This window comes from Hetaerina americana, unplaced genomic scaffold (genome assembly GCF_022747635.1).
Source record: "Hetaerina americana unplaced genomic scaffold, ioHetAmer1.1.p SCAF_3, whole genome shotgun sequence".
Lineage (NCBI taxonomy): Eukaryota > Metazoa > Arthropoda > Insecta > Odonata > Calopterygidae > Hetaerina > Hetaerina americana.
The window spans coordinates 4204042-4225652 of NW_027286874.1; positions in this window are offsets into that span (position 1 = coordinate 4204042).

The following is a 21611-nucleotide window of genomic DNA, read 5'->3' on the forward strand; positions in this document are numbered from 1 at the left end:
AGCACACTATTCAGTGTATGGCACTGCTCACTATCCTTCTACGAATTTCTACCGAAGGCTGAGTTGCGCAATCGTCAGGGTTCAAGCTATTATTTCTAATTTATTTTAATAGATGAGTATTGAAAGTCGTCCAAATGTTCGCATTTCAAATTAAATTTGTTTGCCGATAGTGTTTCGTTGATCTTTGCCATTGAACGTGGACTGAATGTTTATCGTAATTGGGACAATTTTACGGTTCTTGGAATTTGAGATTAATTTGTGACGAAATCAAGTTAGAATAACTATATTTAATTCTGAAATATTTTTCACAAAGTTGTGTATTCAAATCGTTTAGCTCCAAACGAGTATTTGTAAGCATGCACATTTTATTTTTCCATTCCAACAAAAACAATGACTGATTTAAGGTGTTTCGATTGAATTTCGGTGGTCTGTGTTTTGATTAAAAAGTGCTGCTCAACATTACACAAGATCATGCACAAATTTTGAAGCATATTGGTAACAATTATTTTAATTCAAATCATCTAATTTTTATTATAAATTAACATTAAGTAATCGATTAAGATTGAAAAATTTGTGCCAGTAGCCGTGGTTGAATTTTCCGTCTGCTTATCAACAAAGGATTTCATTTTCCCGGTCTTCACGGAAAAAGCACTATTCCTTCGTACACGTGAGGCATTCTTGAGATGGCAACGTCTCGTATGATCGGATGCTGACTATAAAACAATCACCGACGTTTTTTGTACCTTATATCTTAATCTTGACCCTGGTGGATTTACACCAAGGGCTCTCGTGGAAGCAAATTATGAAACGTTACTCCCTGCGTTTTATAACAATACCTCGGATAAAATACGATACAATATTTGTTTCAATCAGCGTGAAAAGGTTTTTGACTGGAAGCGTTTATATTGGAAACAATGTAGGAAATAAATTGCAGCATACTAGAATAAAAGCGTATATCTATATCTTCAAATCGTCAATATCTTTTCACAGGCTACATATAGTCAGAGGTGGGCATGCTTCAACCTTCTCCAGATAGAGTTTGGGCAAATATTACAATACTTTTGAAGTACAATACATTTTTTTGCGTATTTTTAATCCTTCAGTTAGTCGTATATAACATTTTTAAACTAAGAATTTCGAAGTGTTTGAGTGAATAAGTGATGATATGTGTATTTGTATAATTAAGATTCTAGCCTGCGTATAATTATTGTGCCCAGGGCACATACAGATTTAATTCGTGATTTACGCCAAGTTCCCTTAACTTCTATCCGATTCATCAACGGTAGCACGCCATGAATGAACTTTGATGGTCACGTGATTATTTGAAAGTATATCGACTCACAAAGTGTTTTAAGTATTAACCCATATTAATCAGGCATCTGACCCACGGATCAGATGGTGGACTAAAATTCTTAATGCCTCTGAAAATGAAAATGTATGAATTATATGGCTAATAGTAGATAATTTGGAAAGTAATTTAAATAATGGGTGGGTGTTGTTTATTATTAAGACTTATAATGTAAATTACTACATATGTTGATGATGATGTAATACATCGAAACACGGTCGTAAATTTAAAAAAAAATATCAAGTGGAAAAGTGCTTCGATCAGTTATTCATTGCTACATATCTCTGAACTATGTGCTCGTTTTTCCTTTTTATTTTATAATGTTTGACTTCTATCAAAGCCTCCCCATTACGCCAATCTCTGTTTGATTGTTGACTGAGTCGGTCGTCAGTAATTTCTGAGTAATAAGAAAATTACAGCTCATATTCGATAATATCTGATACGAAAGTTGTGCTATCGGAGAAGTATGGATGAATCGATTTTGATTCAAACAGAGAGATGAAACGATAACTATCTTATATGTTGATACTAGACCGAATGATGCATTAACGGAAATAGATGGCAAATGCAAATATTAATGCTTCTCTTAAAACCACCGTAGGGAAACCATAATTGGAAAATATTAAGAAAAAGTTTTACATTAATATTTGCTTTGATTTTCCTGCATATAGTAATGAAAATCTAAGTGAAGGACATTTAATTAATGACGTAGTGTAGACAGCACAGCGAACTCGAATTCAGCCGAGCACGATGGCAATAGAAGATTTGAAGCTCTGCGAAACCTATTATCGCAAAACGAGACTCATTTATTTGCTCATATCTCGTTGGGAATGTGTTCAATAGAGATAGAGAGCTCATTGCGTTGTTTTTTTACGTGAAACTTTTTTTCAATATCGTCCAGATACGGTGTATTAATATTTTCCTCGGAATTCAAATGCTCTGAAATTTATAACTTTATTTTTTCGAAACTCACGGGTATACTCGGGATAATTTCCATTTCCCGTGATGACGCGCGCCCCAAATATGTCAATACCCATTGTCGGGGCGCGTAATTTGTTCCGCTGGAGATGCCAGAAATCCCAAGGCCCCATAAACTTCCAAAGCAATATTTGCGGAGGCTCAAGTCTTTGAGGTGAACGTTTCATTCGGCGTCTTTAAATTCTCATGGCTTTTTAAGTCTGTTTTCCCCCAGACGGAGTAGTAGATAGACTGAAATAGGGAAACCAGTAAGCATATTGCATGGAGTAAAAATAATATGCCTAAAATATAATTAAATTAAACGGTATCAAATCAAAAATTACGTACAAACCATAAACACAGTTGTCAACCCTAAGGTCGGTTTGGTAGGTGATGGTAGAGTTCAACCAGTACTAAACCCGACGGCGTGTGAAATTTACACATCAAGGTAGGTGGGCCAGTTCCTTTCCCTCTGGCGGTTATGGTTTCCCAGGAATATCTGCTGCCCGAAAAATCATATTATACATATGTATATATATATATATATGTATATTAATATAATATATGTATATAATATAATATTATATATATATATATATATATATATATATATATATATATATATTATATAATAATGGGACGGCACAATAGAACACAAATAGAATAGCAACATTTAAAAGGACACTAACACGGTAAATTGTTCGAGTTTTCGGCCCTCTCAGAGGCCTTCAAGTGAGTCTCACTCAGTGAGACTCACATATATATATATATATATATATATATATATATATATATATATATACATATACAAATATATACATATACAAATATATACATATACAAATATATACATATACAAATATATACATATACAAATATATACATATACAAATATATACATATACAAATATATACATATACAAATATATACATATACCAGAAATGTATAATTAATTTTTCTCTCCTATCGACTTTTTCCCGATGACATAATTGATCCGTACTTTTAATAAGCTTTGGATCTGATTGATAAGCTTCATTAAGGCTTGGTGTCATTACGCATTAAGATTGCGTGATTTTTCGGTGATGTAATCAGATGCGTGGACTCTTTTCGCCGGAAGCGGTGCTCGGTGATGCGGGGTGATTATTGCGTTTCCCACTGCGGACGTTCTCATCCATATGGTGCTAATTGGTTGAAATCATTACTTTAAATCCCTCTACGAAAATCTCAAATCCATTTCCCCTCTGTTATTTTTTTGCTGCATTGCCGAAATTCAATTAGTTCCGGAAATTGTGAGTTGTCAGGTTATGATGTATATTTATTTACTTGGTTCCGTGAAAATGTGATATGATATTAGCTTTCTCTTCTGTAAATATTCCGCTCTAATTACCGCGGTTAACCATTGAACCTCATAGGTTTAGATATGATCTAAAAAGAAATAAAAAGTGATTATAATGCATTTCAATTGGAAAATCAAAATAAAAGATAAAAACGTGACAAACACAAAATCACGCATATGGCTTAACAGTTTTATAGGTTCCTTTTTTCAGGATTAAATTTATTCCTAAAAGAACAAAAGGTATCCAAATGTTTATAATGGATATATATTCAATTGAAGTTATTTGAATAAGTGCACTACTATGATACTGTGCCAGATAAAAGGGAAGAAATAGGGAAGAAATTAGAGGAGAGAACAAATGTTTGTCTAGTTTTTTATCACATGGAGGAATTAAGAAATTTATTTTATTTAGAGTACATACAGCGTCTTTTTCGTGTCGCACCGGGTCATATGGAGGTACATTTTTACCCGTCATCACGAAAGTACCCTTCAATCTTAAAGATTTTTGCAGGAACTGCCTAAAGCATTATCCAAGCCTTCACGGCGATTAACATCATTATGTGGAACATATTCAAGGGTTAAACGTAAATCTCAGCACTGCCTGGAGGAAGCTCTCAAGTCTCTGTTCATTGGATAGCCTCTTCGCATCGGTAATTTTTTCGCCTTTGACGTCGATCATTATTTATTTCAATTAAGATTGCTCTACGGTTCAGAGATAGGTTTTGTTCTTAATGAATCCAGTGCCTCAACTCTGCAGCAATAACAAGAAATTAAATATTTTTTAATTACTCAATTCACAGTTAACAATCCCTCTTCTCTGCGCACTCTAATCCTCCCTTCAGTTCGTTCGCTATACCTATTCTATTCCTCCTTCTGCCTCGCGTCTCCACATTCGACTCTCTACCGCAGTCTTAAATAGTCCACTGCCCTCCCTCTTCCTTTCTTTCTATTCTCTCCCAACAACTTCTCCCTTATTTTGACATGGCTAGTAAGTCTTCCTTGATATTTCATCTCTGCCTATTTCATTTTTCCATTATTCTCCAACTTGATCCGTATATTTTCTGATTTGGGTTTTGCGCCATTATCATAAGTTGGAACGGCTTACAGCGATCGTTTCCAGGCAGAGGATTGTTTACAGCAGCCCCGTTAGTTATTCACGCTTCTATTATGATTTCCTTTAAAACCTCCTCTCTCTCTCACGTTTGCCACGCAAGGAGTTTTCACCATTAGATCCTCATCTGACGTCTTCCCTTCCGAATTTCCTTTCGTTGCAATCCTCACAGGTTTCTTGAATATGATTTTATGACCAATCCGCTCCCACTTCATATTTAATACTTGTCTCCAGCCCCTATTTTTTTGTATTTTCAGTGGTTTCTGGTAAATATGATATCCACACTCAAAACTAAGGCTTTCGCATTTACATGCCTCCTTGTTTTGAAATCTCGTCATGTGAGACGGCTTCGTTAAGGACCGAAGAGTATCGCGCTTAGTTATGATGCCCATTAAGCTCCCCATTATCGTCTCCCAGCATTGTCGGTTCCATGCAATTCGTTTGATGCGACCTGCCACTCTCCGCTGGCACCCTTCTGCTCCCTTCACGCCGTAACCTGCCAGCCACCCGGGAGAGTTTGCATCAGGGAGTTTTGGAGCAAACAACCGTAAACTTTTATGCGGCATTTTAAGAATGCGTTTCATGAAGCGTGGAAAAATTTTGATGGGCGCCAACTGCGCCTGTTTTATCGTCACGTATTAGAGAGTGGAAAGGGTGTTGAAATCCGAAGGATGGGAAGCCTACTTCCTCTCTCATTTGGCACGGTTTGCCTTTATATATATCGGAATATAGTTTATTATTTTTTTAATCAAAGCGGGCGTGGTAATGGGTGATGGGCAATGGGTGAATTTTATGGTTTCTAACTGTATGAATTCAAACCCCGAGGGATATATTTGGAGAAGCTAGCTTAAAAATAAAAAAGGTGCAGATTAATAGTCGTTTCTATTGAAATTGCGTTGTAAACTATTACGGCACACAAGTATGATAGTAACTTCTCTCCATTAGGCAGCCTGAAAGTGTGAATTTAGAGCACTACGTCTCCAATGGTGTTCGTCTCGAATGATCCAATAAATGATTCTAGTTTATTTTACATAACCCTGTATAACACTCTTGCTCACTCTTCTCTCGCTCGTCATTGCCTTTAGTAGTGACTTAAAATACCCTCTACATAAATGCACCAGTGTTATCTACGGGAATTACCGATGATAGAAATTACCGCCGCAACTCAATTGGATTTATTTGTTCCTAATTCTAAACTTCTCTTCAAGTAATTTCGTTTCTCCCCGAGTGCCAATCGCATTTATTAATGCCCAACATATTCTTTCCTTATTTTGTGTTCCCACGCCATATATGTTTTCTATCTTATCCAAAGAGTTTTCTTTTTCACCGCAAGTTCATTCTGCTCCTCTGGTAGTAAGTAGCACGAGAAAGAGAGATTTTTCCATTTTGGCTGTTACAAAAACGCTGACCGTATCCTCATTTTTTCCTCTTCCAGTGTTCCGTAATAGCGCGAAACTCCTCCTAGCTTCCGTCAGTAACCTTTGACATCTTCCGTTGACCTCTTTTTTGCCCAACCTCCCTCGCCGCTTCTTCGCTCTCTTTCGTAGCTGACTCCCCTCCGCAGCCTCTTTGTCATATCCTTCCCCTCGTTCGGTCATAATAGGGCTGAACTCTCCATTTCACCTCGTTTTGAGTTCTGCGGTTTCCTGTTTATTTATTTGCCGTGGACAGATGACACGGCACAAAGTTGATCTCCTTCCCTTCTGGTACTCTGCTCCTGCTGCAGAGCGGTTCTGACCTAGACTCGAGTGATCACACGTATATTCATTAATCATTCTGATAACATCACCAAAGCGTCCAAAAAGGGAAAGGGGGTTAAGGATAGTTGGCAGGTCTATTAACTGCACTTTACTCGCTATTTTTCCTGTAATTTGTCCTTGATAGTGAATTTCTGATATGTTACAGATATACATTACTGTCAAAAATTACTGGAAGTAAATGTGTGCGTATATATATAATACACAGTAACACAATATAGAAACACAAAAAAAAAGAACACTCACACGTTATTTCTTGATATTTCGACAGAAACACTCCGTCTTCATCGGAAGATATAGAAGTACTCGTATATATATATATATATATATATATATATATATATATATATATATATATATATATGTATATATGTGTGTGTATATATATATATATGTATATATGTGTGTATATATATATATGTATATATGTATATATATATATATATATATATATAGTACAATACACAGTAACACAAAATATAGAAACAAAAAAAAGAAGAACACTCACACGTTATTTCTTGATATTTCGACGGAAACACTCCGTCTTCATCGGAAGATATAGAAGTAATCATTACTTCTATATCTTCCGATGAAGACGGAGTGTTTCCGTCGAAATATCAAGAAATAACGTGTGAGTGTTCTTTTTTTTGTTTCTATATTTTGTGTTACTGTGTATTGTGCTATTCGGCACTTCCGTGTTACGTCTACGAAAGCATATATATATATATATATATATATATATATATATATATATATATATATATATATATATATATATATATATATATATATATATAATATATATATATATATATATATATATATATATACACATATATACACATATATACATATATATATATATATATAGAGAGAGAGAGAGAGAGAGAGAGAGTATTCCGAAAGTAATAAGTAATTCATTGAACAGATGTACACAAGCACTTAAAATTCTTCCAAGTCCTGGTCTTAAGTATAGTAAAAGGGTAAAGTTCTTGGGCCTCTTCAAATTTTTTCCACCGCTAATCACCCGGGAAGGCGTCTTCTGAGACCTCTCCCAAGGTCTTCGTCACGACTGATTTGATCTCTTCCATCGAAGAAAAACGGGTTCCTTTCAGGGCTGCCTTAATCCAATGGAACAAAAATAAGTCTTCTGGGGCGACATCAGGACTATAAGGCTGCGTCTGCTTTGGCACCTGGTGTTTGGCCAGTAACTCGAGGACTCGTAGCACGTCATGGCAAGGCGCGTTGTCGTGACGGAGTTGCCAGGTACCGGGGATGTCTTTTCTCGTCCTGATTACCCTTTCTGGAGTCTTTTCAGCACATCCACGTAGTAGGCAACGTTAATTGTCAGTCATTGAGGAACAAACTCCTTATGGACCACTCATTTACTGTTGAAATAGACAATGCTCTCTTTTGCCTTTTTGGGCTTTGGGGACTGGTCGGTGTGCCACTCAGAGCTTAGGCATTTGTTTCTGGGTCGTATTAAACAAACCAGGTTTCATCTCCAGTAATAACGTACTCCAAAACATCAGGTTCATTTTCAAAACGTTGCAAAGGTTCACTTGAAATTTCCGCTCGGTTAGTCTTTTGGTCGTTTGCTAGGCACGAGCTTGGCGCACACTATCCTCATCATTCAGTTCATTGGAAACCATCTTGATACTCAATCGACGGTCAGAGTCCAACAATTGTCGAACATGAGTCACATTGTTTTCGGTTATGCTGGTTGACGGCTGCCCAGAGAGTTGTTCGTCGTGAACCTCTTTCCGGCCCTCCGAAAAGGCCTTAATCCACCTCGAAAATGTGAGGAGGGCAGATCAGAGTCCCCGTAAGCCTAACGAACCATTTTTTAGTCTCCTGGAGATATTTTTTCAGTTAAGTAAAAAACTTTATCGCGTGACGTTGCTCAATCGTGGATTCTATTTCTTCTTGACACGGTCGGCGCGCCTTAAATTATCAAATATCACTAAATATAAATAAATAAATATGTATTTATGTGGATCACGGTAGTCCAGTGGTTAGAGCGTTGGACTGCTGACCGGAGTGTCCCGGGTTCAATTCCCGGGCATGGCTCTCTGGGTACCTGCAGCTCCACCCAAGCTATGTGATTTTTCGGGTACCAGGTCTTCCTGGGAAACCGAAACCGGCACAGGGAAAGGAACTGGCTCCCCTACCCTGATGTGTGAATTTCACGCGCCGTCGGGCTTAGTACTGGGTGAACTCTGCCATCACCTACCAAACCGACCTTCAGGTTGATTACTGTGTTTATGGTTTATTATATATATATATATTTATTCTCTAGTATATATATAGTAGAGAATAAATAAATAAATAAATAAATAAATATATATATATATATATATATATATATATATATATATACTATATATATATATATATATATAGTAGAGAGAAAAGTAACTCAAATATTTGCAAAGAGGAGAGATATTAGAAAAGGTGGAGTATTCCACCTTACACCTTGGAAGTAGCTTAACACAGGAAGGAGTAAGCTGGGGGGAATCAAGCAGACGGTATAGCTCAGATTTTGAAACCGTTCTTCGCGAAGGCTCTGGGTTGCTCGAGGGAGATGAGATTAGAAACCTGGAAGAAATGCGAGAAAGCTTTTACATATTGACAGGCACTGTGGTTGAAAGACATGGACAAACGAACAGCAGAAAAGAAAAAAAACGGAAACTTTAGAAATCTGGCGTGGCGGATGTTGAAGATAAAATAGAGTTATGGGGAGAAGGGGGAAGAAGGAAAGACGAAGCGCAATGAGCAGAACTCCTTTTGACCAGAACTATTGAGGCATTTCTTGGGTTAATTTTATTAATAAGAAGAGGGATGTTGAGTGTAAGAATCTCAGAGAATGAGAGCCTTGGCATTAGAGAGGGAAGTGTGATGGGCTGCAGACAAATCTTTGGATTTAATATCTGATGATGTGCACTTTCGATAGGCTTGTATTTGGTAATTTACCCTCATATCACAAATTTGTCGTAAAAAATTTGTATCTTACCTAAAACTGCTGTCAAAATTAACGACAACCATTTAATATCTCTAACGGGTGAATTTTGACAGGTATTTAGAGTTTTCTGGGGATGGTGATCGGCATTTCATTCAAATTTGTTTGCTGACAATTTTTTCTAATTTAATGGTGATTTGGACTCAATGAAATTAGAAATATCTATCGTCCGTGGACATTGTCAGTAGTAAATGTTTATAGAGTTGGTAAACGCATAAATATGTGGATTCGTCATATTTTCAATTTTTTTATAGCTGAAATCTGCCACCGATATCATTTCTGATATTGTTTGTGCTTTTGATATTTTTTTCTGAAATTTGAATTTTATAATTGAAATTAAAGAAAATACAATATTGCCTGGAGGAAAAACCAGCTTAGCGTATTCGAAGTCACGCAGCGGAGTGACATTTAGCATTCCGCGATTCTCTCCTGTCGAGAGATAATCAAATTCAATTTGGTAAGTCTCTCATAAAAAAAAAATGCGGCTTTGACGACCAGTATCAGGAATACCTTGATATACATCCATGTGAGTTATAAGTCATAGATGGTTTCTGGGTACCATGAATTTAAATTACTATTTTTTCCGTGTGAATTTACCATCTATGTTGGTGGATTGAAAAATAAAGGTCCCTCCAGAAGCCAGACTTCCTCAATTCTCAGGGATTCCGTTCGATCAGGGTCATGTGTACTTTTTACTACGCTTTTTACCGCTGCTCCATATGACAATCTTTCACTGGAACCCATTAACCACCCGTGGGGGATTAGTCATTCCTGCAGTAATTTGATTTTGACTTATCATCATAAAATAAAGGAATACGTTGGTATATATTAAAAAATAAATTAATAATCAATTCAAGCATAATTGAATGAAAAAATGTATTTGAAAGTGGGAAACTTGATATTTTTCTTATTTCCCACAGCAATTAAACCAAAAGTAACAAATGGAAAAAAATCACGGTTTACTTTTCATGTCGTTATAATTCTAAAGTTATGCATGCTAAAATGAACAAAATTATATCAAGAGCATAAATGTAAATGGTTACACATTTAATGAAGTTAAATTAGAATTCCTTCTTATATAACGGATAGATTTAATAGTATTATCAGAAGAAAGCCTCACTTGGTTTATTTTCACCTGAAGTGAATCGTTAAGGTCTCAATATTATATTTTTACGTTTGCTTAATTTAAACTCTAACAAAAGGTAGTATGCAACCCTCTGTGACCTACCATATACATGTATTCCGCCACTCGTGTTTTCAGGTATTTTTGGAACCTTCAGCCATCTTGTCAGCCTTGATCTGAAAATTTCAACTCCATTTCCCAATAATATTGCCCCCTTGACTCGTACCGCCATCTTTCCCATAACTTTTATGACCTGAGGGCCGGGGAATCAATCACTTTTTAAGCTGCAAGGTCATCAATCCTTTCACGTAATGGATTACAAAGTAACATATATATATATATATATATATATATATATATATATATATATATATATATATATATATATATATATATATGCTTTCGTAGACATAACACGGATGTGCCGAATAGTACAATACACAGTAACACACAATATAGAAACACAAAAAGAGAAGAACACTCACACGTTATTTCTTGATATTTCGACGGAAACACTCCGTCTTCATCGGAAGATATAGAAGTATACTTATATATATACATATATATATATATATATATATATATATATATATATATAATATATATATAAATATATAATATATATATATATATATATATATATATATATATATATATATATATATATATATAATATATATATATATATATATAAGGAAAAGGGATAGGAACACGTATAAAGGACGAACACAATAGAGGTGGGGAAGGCGGAATCGAACGGATCACAAGAGTAAAAATATTTCCTCAACCGGGACTCGAACACCGGATCTTTCCACTTGCCGGGCGGATGCTCTTAACCACTTGAGCTATCGAGGATATGTAATTTACCCTGAGATCCGTGGGTCTTATATGTCGCCAAGCGCCCCGATTCTTTAGCCAAGAGATGGCGTCAGGGGGCTGTTTCACCCACCAAAGGAGAAATAGACAATACACAAGAGGAAAGGACATTGGTTAGAATTCAAACAACATCATACAGGAAAAGAACAGTGCGTTTCGTGGCACGCATAGCCAGAAGAAAGAGATGAGCCACATTGGCCAAATACACATTCAAACACGAAATCCCGCCAAACGGCGAATAAATACTCATATATACAGAAACATATATAAGGAAAAGGGATAGGAACACGTATAAAGGACGAACACAATAGAGGTGGGGAAGGCGGAATCGAACGGATCACAAGAGTAAAAATATTTCCTCAACCGGGACTCGAACACCTTTGGTGGGTGAAACAGCCCCCTGACGCCATCTCTTGGCTAAAGAATCGGGGCGCTTGGCGACATATAAGACCCACGGATCTCAGGGTAAATTACATATCCTCGATAGCTCAAGTGGTTAAGAGCATCCGCCCGGCAAGTGGAAAGATCCGGTGTTCGAGTCCCGGTTGAGGAAATATTTTTACTCTTGTGATCCGTTCGATTCCGCCTTCCCCACCTCTATTGTGTTCGTCCTTTATACGTGTTCCTATCCCTTTTCCTTATATATGTTTCTGTATATATGAGTATTTATTCGCCGTTTGGCGGGATTTCGTGTTTGAATGTGTATATATATATATATATATATATATATATATATATATATATATATATATATATATATATCCTGTTGAATTCAGTCATTATTTGATTGATTTGACACTTTCCATGATCATTTTCCCTCCACTGATCCCTCCCTCCCTTATATTTAAGATGTAATACATGGATAGACCCTCATTTATGGACTCAATTAATGTCAAGTAATTGGAGATGTTGCTGAAAAGTCAGAAAAATATTTACCTGTAAATTTTTTATTTCAGATTTAGTACTCAGCCAGCTAGCATTATTTAATACTTGGTATCGAAACAATATTCTAAATAAGAACAAAACCATTTTAAAAGTTCCAAATACCGAATTAATAAGACCAGCTATATTTTAAGATTAAGATTTTTGTTTTGTTCACTTTTCTTATGATCCGGTGTTCAAATATTCGAATTTGAATTAAAAATTATTCGATCAATTGATATTTTCAGTTTATTCCAGTTGGTACGCTTTGTCGGGGATATACAGGACCGGCGGGTATGAAGGCGGTCGCGGTGCCCGAGTAGACAGAGGTAGTTAAGATTCTGGTATGCCAAAGCATGTAAAGAAGATAAATGGTTCGAGGACTCTTCGTTTTACGCTGTCTGAAAGAAAAAGTTTACGATGGATTAGTAATGTTCGAAGAGAATAATATTCAATACTAGCTCAAAAAAATTTGAAAATGATTTCACATGCCACTTCTCATAAATTTAGATGTGTGAATATAAAACTGCCAAACGTTTTTCGCAGAGGATTGAATACTGAGCGATATTGAAATTGATATTGGGGAATGAATGATACATGAATTATTCAGGTTCCAATCTCGGAGAATTAACATTTTTTCAAACTTGCAAATCATTTGGAATTATAATCTGTTCTACGAATGTTTGGTTTTCGTTCTCAAGATAACAGTTTCCTAAGATTGGAATAGCATTGATCAGTTTCCGATTGAATAAATATTGAAAATGCGTGGCACTCGTCCGTTCATAGTCATGGCCATTATTCATTCTTCGAGAGGGAAGGAAGTTGACTCTAGACTTGCGTCTCAATTTCAGTGCCATTTCTCCCACGGCCACGAAAGGTCTACTTTCTCAAGTCCATCATTATTCATATTTGTATAAACCATGTGTTTTGTGATTGAAAAACCTGTCTCTTTATTTTTCCTTCTGTGATTGTCCCTATTAGTCATTCGTGTCTAAAGACTGCCCAGATTGCCTAGATTTTATTTTCTGAAGAGTTCTCCAAGTGATATTTTCATTACTCTTCCGTGTACTTCCTCATTTCATATTTTATTTCTCCATTGGAACTTTCTGGACTACTTTACACTAGGTGCCTCATTCTAAACGCATATATTCATTTAACTCGTAGGTAACTACACTTTTCTGACCTAGATTTGTGTAAGATTGGTTCTGGAGCCGTCAATAATTTACGAGTACACAGGTTATATAACAAAATTGGACGTAGGTTACAACATTAACAGAAAATCAGCTTGATAGTCGCTGTGTTAAATTTTTTAGAACAATCATAGTTTGGCCTTGTGAATCGATTTAATATTTTCAATCCTTGTGATACTTCCTTTTTTGCATCCAACTTTTATTCAAGCACAGTAGTTGCCTCTTAGTCGTGACAGGGAGTGCTGTGTGGAATAATCTTTAATTGGTGCTAAATTAAATCTCGCAAGCCGCCGCAAGGGCGTGTGGCGGCGGTGGTTAGGTAACCAACCGCCTGTAAAAGGGAAAAATACCACATGCAAAATCAACTCATCCATGCAAACCTATACCCAAAGTGGCGTATTAATTCATGCAAAAATCCTTTCATTTTACACGCATGCAAATATATATATATACTATCAACTGATTAACAATTGCACCTTAGGAAGCAATAAAAAATTCATCTAACAACGTGCAACCTAGAACTCGACAAGTAAAAAGCGAAATACCACTACCACAAGGACATACAACATACAATGGTCTCCTCCCCCAAGGATACCAGTTGGTAATATGACCCAACGCTGCAGGTAGCGGGCGCCCCCCCTCCAATGAGAGAGGCGAGGGATGGAAGGAGAAACTTAAAAGCAGACGAAGAAGAGCAAGCAATACTGTTAAGAGTAGTACATCATTTAATAGCATTCTAATGCGGTCATGCAAGAAGGGGTTTGACAACAACACAGAAGCAGTTGTTGCTGTCAAACCCCGTCTCAGCAGCAGACAAAAACACACGAGGTCAGTGAAAGTACATGCAATTGAGTAGAACTAATTTTCCCTTAGGCGCTGAATGCGAAAAATGGAATTTTGCTATCTATAACCCTGCAGTTGCTATCCCGTATTGTCCGTGGGAAGGAGTCCTTGAGTCTGCTAGTTATGGCATCTTATTTCCCGAATTTTATATTCATGATCCAAGTGATCAATGTATAATAATAATAATAAGGAAAGGTCGTGAAGGAGTTTCCTCAATCACAACTTTCCTTTTTTTATTGCGGAAGCAAATACAAAAAAAATAGCATACAGAAAAATAGCATGATATGTTGAGGGGGTTCCTGCTCTCGCTTAATCCCCCTTTTGTGTTCTGATATAATTAACATCAATTACAGAATATGAGAAAAAGAAATATCAAACAAGATGACACAGCAGCATTAAATTACAGAAGTAATGTACAACCCAAATTTAGTACGATTAGAGATAATAATTATTATAAGAAATAAATATATTATTCTATGATAACACTTCAGTTTACAGAGTCATACAAGATTTTTTTTCCTTTGATCGTACACGAGGCAAAATAGTACACGTTAACTTAAAATAGCAATTACATACAATTTTATTTACACAATAAACGAGCAATACAATTACTAGTTTTATCAAGCTTTTAATTTACCAACTTCAAATGTCACTACAATTATCAAATTTCATTGCACCATTTTAAATAATTGGTCGTTGTTATGCTTAAGGCAAAATAGCACAATCTCACGCATCTTGGTTTTCTTACAAGTCATACTGTGCCAAATTTCATGTCTGGGTTTTTCATACTGTAGGCACTCCTCTATTCTATGCTTAGCGGTGTCTTCTGTTAGGCAGGTACTACATAGATTAGTCCTTGATTTTCCTATTCTATTGAGGTAGTGTCCAAAATGTCCATGCCCTGATAGGAGTTGCGTCGCTTTCTTAGTTAGCTTGAATTTTATATTTAGCCTTTCAATGACGTCTGGGAATATTTCTTTAGTGTGAATACCCTTATCGGAATTCAGCCAGTCTTTATTCCACTGATGAATTGTTTGTTCCCTGAGTATTTATTTTAATTGTTTTTGCTTAGGGCGTGATTGTGTTCGATTTCGGAGTTGAAGTATTTTGTGCCTTGGCCCGATTTGACTTCGATTATGCTAATTCTCTCCATAACCTCGTATTTTAGAGGTGGTTGTCCGGTAATTAAACATAGTGCGTCCGTGCTGATTGTCGAGTAATCTTTGCTAAATTGCTTTGATCAATGTATGTTGGAGTACGAATAATTTGCGAGACCTCGGTGCTGAAGCATGTGGATCTGAATTTATTTAGTAATTTTAGCCTAGCATTGGATCGCCTTTCTTCTAATGCTGATATTGCCCCTTATCTTAATATAATATTTAAGAAATCATCAGCAGAAGAAAGCGTGCCAAGCGGCTGGAAGATAGCTTCTATGACACCCATATTTAAAAATGGAGACCGGGAGGACCCCAGTAATTATAGGCCAATATCGCTCACCTCCATCTCCTGTAAGATTCTTGAGCACATCATTGTTAGTTCCATAATGAGGTACCTCGATAGCCAAGATTTATTGATTAATAACCAACACGGGTTCCGTAAAGGTAGATCCTGCGAAACTCAACTCACACTCTTTGTTCATGATATAATGCATTCCGGTGAAAGTAATATTCCAGGTGATGCGATATTCCTAGATTTTAAAAAAGCTTTTGATAAAGTCCCTCATTGCAAGTTACTCGCGAAGTTGGAAACTTATGGAATACACGGGAGTGTTATATGCTGGATGAGACAATTTTTAAAACATCGTGTTCAAACAGTCGTCCTGGACAGTGTATCATCCGATACTGTCAAGGTCACGACGGGTGTACCACAGGGAAGTGTCATAGGTCCCCTCTTGTTTCTTATTTACATAAATGACCTCAGTACCGTGGTTAATAGCAGGCTCCGTCTTTTTGCTGACTATGCAGTGATTTAGTGGGATATTCTAAGTTGCGAAGACAGATTCACGTTAGCTAACGACCTGCAATACTTGGCAATTGGAATTAAATTTGAAAAAATGCGTAGTAATACATTTTTGGGAAAGGAGTAATTCCCTCCCATTTAGTTAGAAAGTGAAACAAACAGAAATCGCGAGGGTAGATTCCTTTAAATACTTGGGTGTAACAATTACTTACGATATGTCCTGGGGAAAGCCCATACGGGAGCTATGCGGTCGTGCTAATAAAAAATTGGGATTTATAATAAGAGTCCTGGGTAAATGTGACGAAAAAGTGAAGGAACGATGTTATCTTACCCTAGTCAGGCCCCACCTAGAGTAAGCTGCCAGTGTATGGGATCCTCAAGAGATAAATTTGATTTCGGAATTGGATCGAGTTCAGCGGAGGGGGGATTTGTCAAAAATTGTTATGACCAACGCAGTAGCGTAACTACTTTGCTAGAAAATGTAGGCTGGGATTCCCTTAAACAGCGGCGTTTACTATATACATTAAACCTATTAAAAACATTTAAAGATGGGTCCTTTTCCGATGACATCAAGAACATAATACGAAACCCAACGTATTACGGGCGGAGGGATCACGAATATAAGATTAGAGAGATTAACTGCAAGACACACAGGTTTAAATGGTCACACAATAACGAAACAGTGTGGTGGAATGATAACTTCACAGGCTTAAGCTAAATTGTAGAAATCTACGGAAAACCTGCCAGAAAAGTATTAGCTACGAAGAACGTACCATCAATAAAATTAGATACTTATAGGCAAAGGAGAACTATCAACAACAAGTACAAAAAAGTAAGGAATAAAGCTGGGAGCAATTATCAAGGTCAAATATTGTAGAAAACCCCTGGGAGTTAGCATATAAAATGGGCAGAGAAAAATTTAAAACCTCACAAAGATACTCGACTAAGACCAACGCCAAAGGGGAGCTTCTATTCCTGGACGAAACCATTTCTACCATCATCAACAAACTAGTGCCGAACGTCACAGCAGAAAGTGAAACTGAAGAACAGAAAATAATTAGAAGAGAGGCAATCCTACCTTCCCTGCAAAGTATGGAGATAGACATTACCGATGAAGAAGTTAGAATCGCGATCAAAGAGATAAAAATAAGAAAGGCCCCAGGCATTGATGGCATAAACGCTGAATTGATCAAAGCAGCCGAGCTGGTCATCCTCAACTAATTAACTAGATTGCTTCAGGATTGTTACAGAAACAAATACTTTCCTGCAGCATGGAAAAAGGTTGTCCAATGCAACACCTTGAAATCTAAAGAAAAATACCCTTCTGATCCTAAGGCATACAGACCCTACTACCCGCAATGGGGAAAATTTTCGAAAGAATCATCAAAATGAAAATTGAAGAAGCAGTTGGTGAGAAGGACCTACTTCACAAAAGCTAATTTGGATTCCGAAGAGGCGGGTCCACCGCAGCCGCTGCAATAAAACTGCTGCTAGAAATCAAGAATCCTAAATGTAAGTACAAGGTGGCCTTATTAAAGACTACGAAGCAGCATTTGATTCCTTACGGTGATCATATTGTATAAACTAGCGCAAAAGATATAAAATCCCGGGAGCAATAGTAGAAGTTAATAAAAATTATTTCTTGATTAGAACAACTAAAATACAACTAAATAACTTGGAAACCGAAAAGAACAATACAAAGAGGGGTACCACAGATATCCATACTCGGTCCTTTTCTTTGAAATATCGCCATGAACGATCTGTTGAATCAACCCCCTTCCTGAAAACTTCAGATGGACGGCCTACGTCGATAAACTTTTTCTCACCATTTCTGCAAATTCCAGGAGAGAAATAGAAAACATTGCAAAGGAATTTATAATGGAGTCATGGAGTGCGAAAGTAAAATTAAAAATTTCTGTTGATAAGTTCAAATACGTCGTGGTAGGGAAAAAATTGTTATGAAACCCAACTATAAAAATCTATGGTTAAAACGTTAAGGGCCTCCACATTTCGATACCTTGGCATTGAATTAGATGACAGACTAAAATTCCAAGAACACGCAAATTACGCAGCAGGCAAGACCAAGAAAATTTTTAAAAACGTAAGAAGGCTGTGCTGAAACATATTTGGCATCACGACAAATATCTCAATAATAACACAATATACAATGGAGTAACCATACCAATATTGGCATACGGCTGTGAGGTGTGGGGGGAGAGGTTAAGTTACAGCAGAATCCAAAGGAAACTGGAGGAAGCCCAAAGATCTTACCTAATTGCAACATCCGGGAGCTAAAATACGGTTTGTAATGAAGCTCTACAAATAATAACCGCGATGCAGCCGATAACATTCTCAATAAAGGGAAGAAGAATCAAGTCACGGATGAGGCGGATGGAAGAGGCGATAGGAGATGTAAATTTGTCTCTAACTGAGAAAGGGAAAAGGAAAAGGAAAGTTATAAGAGCATTTCCTGGAGAAATGGTAACGGGAATGGGCAAAATTAGAAAAGGGGAAAACGACCAGACAGTTCTTACCTTGCATGAAGGAAAGAATGAAGATCAACTTTAAACTTACAAAGAAATGACGCAAATTTTAACAGAGCACAGGGAGTTTAAATTATACCTCAAGAAAACGGAAAAAAGGAGCGAACGTGAGAATGTATGATGGAGGAGGACGCGGCAATACACTGAGTCCTTTATTGCCCAATTTATTCCGAGGAAAGACGCGAACTGGAAGCTATTCTTGGATATCTGCATAACGCCCAACAAATTGGGAGATATTTACACGAGAAACCAATTAGGAGTATATTGGATAGATTTATCAACAAAATATAAAGTGGGAACGGGAAGAACTTCGGAAAGGAAGAATATGTAACTCATATTTTGAAAAAATTTAACGAAATTTTATTGGGGATTAAAAAATAAGGTACCCCAAAAAATTGAAACAATAAGCCGCCCGATTCTAATCAAACGGGCCAAATTAATTATTAATCGTGACAGGCTTATTTGCTCCTGCCATTTTATTGGCTCTTTATAATCGTTTTGGCTCCTCAGCATTTTACTTCCTTTGATTCTATCCAGATTCTTTCATGCGCCGCATACGCCCCCAAGCGATGGTGCATGCGCCATTAAGACGGTCCCCCACCGAATAGGTACCAAATTTTGGTATATACCGAAAGGAGAACTGTGGTATTAATAGGGTTTTAATATCTCTTGATATATGCTGTCGAGAATATGCCAAAACTAATCACTAAAGTGCTGAGACCGTTTACAAAGAATGTTGCACGTGGCAAGGGTATTGTAAGGGCTCGTGCTCTTGAAAATCCCATCTTTTATTCATTATAAAAGGATATTTGACGTCTTTCATGTCCTATGGCGTCCCTTAATAGGCGGCGTATGTGGCACACAATTCGTCCATCAAGGGATGAACATCGCAATGTTACGTGGACATTTGATCCCTGGAACGTGAGGTGTGTATGGAAAGAAACAAAGGTGCTGGGAACTTGAACCAGATATTGCAAACCACCATGTGTTTATGTAAAATGATGCGTATTTGTTTACTCTTAGGAGTAACATATGTCAAAATAAACATTAAGAGTCTAAGAAACAAATAAGCATACAGAAAACAATTAAGGAAATAGGCGAAATCACTATTGAAAGAAAGGGAATATTGGAAAAAACAATTAAAGCTTTTTCTCTCAACTTGACCTATCTCAAAAGAGGAACGACCAAAGGAGGAGGAGGGAAGTAAAAAATTCCTTGGATTACCATTTTTTCTGTTTTCACTGATTTTTCAAAGCACATTCATTGAGCACTGCTGTTGTGTTGAGGATTGACACACACACGTTGGCAGAGGGTTGACAGTAATGATAATAATCACCTCTCAAAATAATATCCCTTAAGAGACAAGGGGTGCGTGATAAGGGGCTCGCCCACGAGGGAGCGGCAGCGGGGGTAGGCGGGTGACGATCGCCATCTCCTCTTCTCCTTCCCGGCAAGCCCCACAACCGCTCCCGCACGCCACAGGGAGAAGGATCGGTGGGGAGGGAGCCGGGGTGCATTCACACGTAATTGGCAGCGCCCCTCCAAGTCGCCCAGGATTTGTGCTACACACCGCCTCCCTCCACGGAAGCCGGAAAAGGCGACGGGGCTGTGTGGTGGGCGCTATACCCTTCTTTCACTCTCCCAAACTCCCTCCCTCTTCCTCCTTCGCCGCACGTCCGTCCCTTTCTCTACTTAAAAAAATGGAGGGTTGCAGTGGGCGCTGGTCATCGTCTGTGGAAACAGAGAGAGAGAGAGACGTTGGTTGTGTGGGTGTGTGTTTTCCACGGTGACGGGTGACGAAGGCCACACGCGAGTGCGTTTCGTCGTCGGGATGAAACCCACACCTTTGGCTATCCCACCCCCTTCCACCCCGGAGTGAGGGAGGGGGGGAAGGTGGAGACGCGGTGAAGAAGAGTATTGAGCAATTTTTTTCATTCGTGCCTTAAGAAAAGAAAAGAGAAACCCACTCCCCCCCTCTCCCTCCACTTCTGTGTCCGCACTTGTTACTCAAATCGCACGCCTTAATGAGTTTAAGGGTTTCTTTTTTTCTTCTCTTGAGTAGGTATTCGAGTGGAGAGGTCGAGTCTGCATTTAAGCTCCGTTGGTGGAAGGGCCAAGGATCTAGGACGCGCCAAGGGCTTTGGGGATGCGCCTCCTTTGCCGTCGCTGCTTCGGCAACAAGTGCCCTCCGGCCCGAACAGCCGCAGCAGATGGTTTGAGGACGTCCCCTTGACGTAGAGTTTCAAACGAAAGGGAATTATGCGGAGAACTTAAAAATATATACTGAAAAAATACTTCATGTGCCACTATTTTTTCAATAGGTAAAAAATATAATTTATAGCATGAGGAAACCTTACTAATATGTACAAACCAGAAATATGTTTGAATTCCCTGCGAACGGATGCTTTACGTTCAAGTTATATGGAGCTATAATGCAAAATGTGGTCATGATTAAAAATAGTTACATGTGTTTTAGCATTCAAGACAATATGCACCAGCGTTAGAATAACAAAATCAGTTTGAAAAATACCTGAAAAATGATTCACAAAATTTATATAAATAATGTTGCTTTACTTGCTCCTAAAAATTAAAATTTTCATTTAAAACGTTACTAAACAATGTTTGGT